Source organism: Patella vulgata, chromosome 4, assembly GCF_932274485.2.
Source record: "Patella vulgata chromosome 4, xgPatVulg1.2, whole genome shotgun sequence".
NCBI lineage: Eukaryota > Metazoa > Mollusca > Gastropoda > Patellidae > Patella > Patella vulgata.
Genome location: NC_065882.2, coordinates 84018939 through 84025318, shown reverse-complemented (window position 1 = coordinate 84025318; position 6380 = coordinate 84018939). Strand labels below are relative to the sequence as shown.

General features: G+C 36.4%; 1 long non-coding RNA gene across 2 annotated transcripts in view; it reads right to left on the bottom strand.

Moving 5' to 3' along the window:
- Positions 1 to 1404: 1404 nt before the first annotated feature.
- The window catches only part of LOC126818818 (uncharacterized), a 152223-nt gene continuing 147247 nt past the window's right edge, over positions 1405 to 6380 (bottom strand). For both annotated transcript variants that reach the window (XR_007679340.1, XR_007679339.1), the window contains one exon: positions 1405 to 1678. This is a non-coding gene — a long non-coding RNA (uncharacterized LOC126818818). The remainder of the gene's footprint in view (positions 1679 to 6380) is intronic.

Here is a 6380-nt window from a genome sequence, read left to right as displayed (position 1 = left end):
ACGTGACAAGGAGTAGGGTCGTCTGTCCAGCCTCGTGAGTTTTCTTCGGGTCCTCCGGTTTCCTCCCACTGCTAAAGACCCCTACGCGCAAGCGCATTATTGAAATAAAATTAAACCATGTGTTAGTCCCGAAATGACCTAGTTTGTTTCGAGTGGACGTTAAACCCCATCTCTCTCTCAGTACACGTCTTATGAATATTTGAACTTTCTGAGCTCAACGTTTAACTTATAAAAATGTTGGCGGCTGATCTTAAACGAGCTGGCTTTTATCACGAATGTTTTAATTCTACACGAATTGGTCATCAGACGTTATAACATCCAATACAATATATAATTCGTTTTGACTTGAGACACGCGGAATTCGCGTGCTTTAACAACATTGTCCAGTAACAAACTGACTGATGGTTTATATAATATAAATAGACTAAACAATAAAATGAACAAACGTTTGACTTTATCATGACATTTCCCAATTGGGCAATAATAGGGAACAATCAATAAACAAAATAATCATTCATATTTCCTTTCTTTAGGTAATTTAATCTATTAGGCCGCCATGTCGAATTCTATCATTCATTTAACAGAAACAAAGCGTACATATGTTCTACATTGATTTATTATTCAATTGAGAACCCATGTGTCACAAGGGGAGCGGTGGTGCATGGCCGAATGGTTAGCGTGTGCGCGTTGTATCATAAGGTTTGTCATTGAGTCAACGGACGTGGTTTCGATTCCCCTGTTGTACGGACAAGGAGTAGGGTCTCCTGTCCAGCCTCGTGGGTTTTCTCCGGGCCCTCCGGTTTCCTCCTACTGCTAAAGACCCCTACGCGCAAGCGAATTATTGAAATAAAATTAAACCACATGTTAGTCCCGAAATGACCTAGTTTTGTCGAGTGGACTTTAGTGTCGTGACTGCTCGACACCAGTTCAAAAACAACTAATAATGACCATGAAGCACAATTACTTACTGATTTAAACAATAAATTTAGAACTGGGCCCTGTTTCACGAAATGTTAACTAAAGATAAAATCAAAATTTTAGTAGATACTTCAATCTTGATTGGCTAAACACTAAAATAAGTCTTATATTATCCAATCAAGTTACTAAAATTTGGATTTTATCGTAGTTAAAATTCCGTGAAACAGGCCCCTGGTGATTTGTGGTCATTTGACTATGAAAACATATATCTTTATTTTTGAAATATAAACGATAGCGCTTGGGTTTTGGGGAACATTTTGGAGGACTGGAAATGACGTCCCAGCCCCAACACCACCACCCCTGCACAATTCACCAGCAACATTAAACCCGTTTAATAAAAAAAAAAAAAAATCAAAACCAAAAACTTTAGCGTTCCCCCTCCCCAGTCCCACTATTTAATAAAATCAATACTTACTGTTTAAAACATTAACTTTAGCACTGGTGATTTGTAGATCTGACGTACGACATACGTAAGTTCCGGCATCGTACATATCAGCCCTTAGAATAACTAGGGTACTGATTATAGTTCGATCGGATATCGATACGTCCATGTTGATCGACGTTCGATCGTTCGGCGTTATTTTAAGTCCATCTTTGAACCAATCCAAACCTTCAGGCGGATAATCATTTCCGGTGGCGTTACACGTCACTTTTAGGGGATTTCCCTTCTCCACAAACGTCAGTCCTGAGATTTCGATTTCTGAAACAAAAATAATAGCACATGTGAATTAATTAACAACATTCACTCGACACTCTGCATTAGAGGTCTTTAGATCTGGGAGAATAATATGAGATTTCGGGAAAACCCACGAGGACAAAAGAGAGAGAAATGGGGTTTAACGTTCACTCGACACAAACTAGGTCATTTCGGGACTAACATATGGTTCAATTTTATTTCGATAATTCGCTTGCGCGTAGAGGTTGGACAGATGACCCTGCTCCTTGTCACGTACACACGGGGAATCGAAACCACGGCAGTGGCCTCAATGACAGACCTTATGATACAACACGTACGCTTTAACCCCCCCCCCCACGAGGACACTCCTGTTTTCGTTACCCTCGTTGGTAGTGTGTAGTAGGACGTTAACCCCTATTTTATCCTCAGTGCAACCCATTTATTTAAATAGTTTGAATTTTAAGAGGCAGACATTACTGATAACGTGATGGATGGACAGACGTTTGAAAGTTGAAGTAAGAAAATGTTGATAACAGAATATTAAAACCCAAGAGAAATATTCAGATGAACTGCGATGTAATCCCTTGTCCCAGGACTCGTCTGCAGCCGATACACTGTATCATACAAAAATATCATACACAAATATCATATACCAATATCATACACCAATATCATACACCAATATTACACACCAATATTAGCGGTTCAGAATGGTTGGATTATATAGTTTAAACAGTATTTGTTTTGAACAACAGACAAAGGCCTATATCAGTTTTTCTCATGGAGAGAGAGAGAGAGAGAGAGAGAGGTCGCCTGCTCTATATTATATATATATAGAGAGAGGGGGGTTAACGTCCACTCGGCACAGACTTGGTCATTTCGGGACTAACATATGGTTTTAATTTTATTTCAATAATTCGCTTGCGCGTAGGGGTCTTTAGCAGTGGGTGGAAAACGGAGGACCCGGAGAAAACCCACGAGGTTGGACTCATGAATAGAGAAAGAAGTAGTAAACAAATGTATCAAAATAAAATAAGATATTACGCTTTATAAAATATATTTACCAATTCGTGTGGACATGTCGATAAACAATGACTATTTTATACAGTAATATTTACAGAACAATTTAATATAACTAGAAAATTACCCCCACCCCCACCGCTTTTAGTTTTCTTTATAAAGTCGGATATAAAAATACCAGACTTGTTCCTGAGAATCTGTAGAGCCACATAGCTAGGTCTAGAATAATTATTGTCAGTATTAATAGACCATAAACCGTCTCATCTCTCAGTCGTATAAACTTTTACTAGCTCAAAATGTTGTGAACGTCGACCCGGAGTCTCATTGGGAATGTTATATTTCTTACAACTGATGTTTATAAATGCCCAGAAGATAAAATGGTGATTTTAGTCCAGAAATGATAAACAAAACAATATTTTTTTACAGTCCATCGTTTGCATTTTTCAGAAATCATCAACTGTTTCACTGTGTAATGCACCCTAAGTTGATTATTAAAACATTTAATTAAAGTATGGGAGATAAAATAAAGACCTGGCAATTCTCACTATAATAGTTAAAAACTAGGTAATGTAAAGGAAATTCGCTGAAAATTTCAGTCAAATGGATCCACTCTGAACCGAGATTTTAGCAACTGATCGCCATTACTAAAGTCGGTACGGTAAAAACATAGTCTCGATTATGCATTTCATGATTAAATCATGAATGGAAGTCGAACAGCAAATCGGAACCTAATCCAATAAACATCGCAGGCTAGCGATGACATCGAGAGTTGATTATGGTCTGGATAAGTTAATTAATGTGTAATTAATAATTTAGATAACATTTCAGACCTAAAAAAAGACCTGAGATAGGCAGATTTAGCTCTTGTATAATGTATGTTTAATATGATTATTACAATGACATCATTATTAATGTGACGTCATATTGTATGTTTAAAATCAACGGTAGATTATTTCCAGGCTCTGATTTAATCGGTTTAAAAGGAGGCTTATCAAATGATTTTAGAGATTTTACGCCTAGAAGAAAATAAAAAACTCATCTTGAAGCAAATAAACGGATGTTTTATATATACTACCTTAATGATTTATATTATTATACAATTATAAACTAGCAAACTGTGATTTGTGATCATTTATCAGATAACTCAGGCAAGGCATATTTATTTTAATTCTAATGTTAAACAAATTCCACATAAACAGATTATTTGTCAATTTGTCAATATATGCAATGTCAAAGTTCTGTTTGCAGATGGTTTCATAACAAATTTCAAGCTTTGTATGTATAATTTTTTTTTAAAGATATTCTGATTTCAAACTTTGTCAAGCTGCAACATTGACGTACCAAGATGGACTTTTGGTTTACACGTACCAAGATGGACGTTTGGTTTACACGTACCAAGATGGACGTTTGGTTTACATGTAGCAAGATGGAAGTTTACATGTAGCAAGATGGAAGTTAACATGTAGCAAAATCAACCATGTACCGAGATGGACGTTTACATGTACCAAGATGGACGTTTTCATGTACCGAAATGGACGTTTACCTGTACCGATATGGACGTTTACATGTACCGAAATGGACTTTACATGTACCGAAATGGACGTTTACGTGTACCGAGATGGACGTTTATATGTACCGAAATGGACGTTTACATGTATCGAAATGGAGTTTACATGTACCGATATGGACGTTTACATGTACCGAAATGGACTTTACATGTACCGAAATGGACGTTTACATGTACCAAGATAAACGTTTACGTGTACCGAGAAGGACGTTTACATGAAGCAAAATCAACCATTATTTTAAGCTCTGAGATTGACGTCAGTGGTGCCACAATCACCGGTAACAAAAGAGCCCTCTGGCGGCGATTCACGTTAGTACCTTAGAGAATTACAGAATAATCACTTCAAATATTACGACAATTAGTTTAGATGTTATTTTTTTTACAATTTCTCCTTGAATGATATCATATTTCAATCTGGCATGTTTCCCAATATCCCAAGGGAATACAATAACACATAAATAAGCCGTATAGTTAAATAATCATTTTCCTGATTTACATGCGTGGGATTATTGTACTCCTTCGAAAACCTTAAATTACAATATATCTGGTTTGCAAACGTGGGATTATTGTGCCCCTTAGGAAAACCTTAAATTACAATAAATCTGGTTTGCATGCGTAAGATTATTGTACCCCTTGGCAAACCCTAAATTACGAAATATCTGGTTTATTTGCGTGGGATTATTGTACCCCTTGGAAAACCTTAAATTATAATATATCTGATTTACATGCGTGGGATTATAGTACCGTTTGGAAAACCTTAAATTACAATATATCTGGTTTGCATGCGTGGGATTATTGTGCCCCTTGGGGAAACCTTAATGTATTATATACAACACCATCGCCTCACTCACAGTCGTAATATATCTGAACAAAATTTTTATAAATGTCCCTTTCATCCCGTGATTTTCTCGGAAGTCACTATGGATGTGCCCGTAATTTTTATTTGAACAATAACAAACAAAAAAGGCTCTTCAAGGCAAATAAATGTAAAGACTTCTAAATATTTATTTGCTTTGAAGAAGTAATTTTAAAGATACTTTATGGGAGATTAGATAAAGAGCTGGCAGTTCTCACTATAATAGTTAAAAACTAGATAACGTAAAGGTAATTTGCTGAAAATTTCTGTCATATTGATCCACTTTGAACCGAGATTGTAGCGATTGAATTTTCGGCCTAGCCTCGATCTTCATTACTAAAGTCTCGATTATCCATTTAATGATTAAATTATGAATGGAAGTCGAAGGGGAAATCGGAACCTAATTCAATAAACATCGCAGGCTAGCGATTCCATCGAGAGTTAATTATGGTCTGGATAAGTTAATTAATGTTTAATAATTTAGATAACATTTCAGGCCTAAAGAAGACCTGCAATAGGCAGATTTAGCTCTTGCATAATGTATGTTTAATATAATCTTTGGTTATATAGCAATCGGAATTTAATTCAGAGGAACATATCGTAATCGTGTGTCGAGCGACAATAATCACGCGCTACTTGGTCATACAGAACCAATTGCCTCAATAACTACTGAGGAGCTCCCTAGCGGCGATCAACAATAATATAACTAAATTATAACGTCAAGCGGACCATTGTTTAATTCTGAAATTACTTCCCATCTCACAGACAGCTTCTTCGATCCGCTTGCCAGCTTAACCAATATCATTTCCCCCTGTCACGCTAGCCCAAAAATTACAAATAAGTCTAGCAAAGTTTTCCTCTCCCTGACAGAATTACCAAGATAGTCCCATCAGCGGATGTATATCATTTCCGAACAAAAGCAGCTAAAGACCTTTATTTTCTTAATATAAAATAGCTGTGTCGTGTATCAATTTAAAAGCTCTGCTTTGAAAAACTCATTTAGCTCCAGTCACGAACGCAACTGTGAAAATTACATATCCTATATCCTGTTAATAGTGGGGTTTGAATATGAACGCTAAATGCATTTAATAAGTGGTTGTCGAAAATGATATTATATATATGTGCACAGAGCTCTCCCTGGAGGGGGGAGTAATCATTGCTACATTAAAGGCAATCATGGCCGAAGAAAGAGTCGATGAAGCAAGTTAAACTGACCAGGGGCAATAGCTGAGAATTACGATTTAATATTTGATTAATCCCAATATTTTGTTTGTTGACAAAAA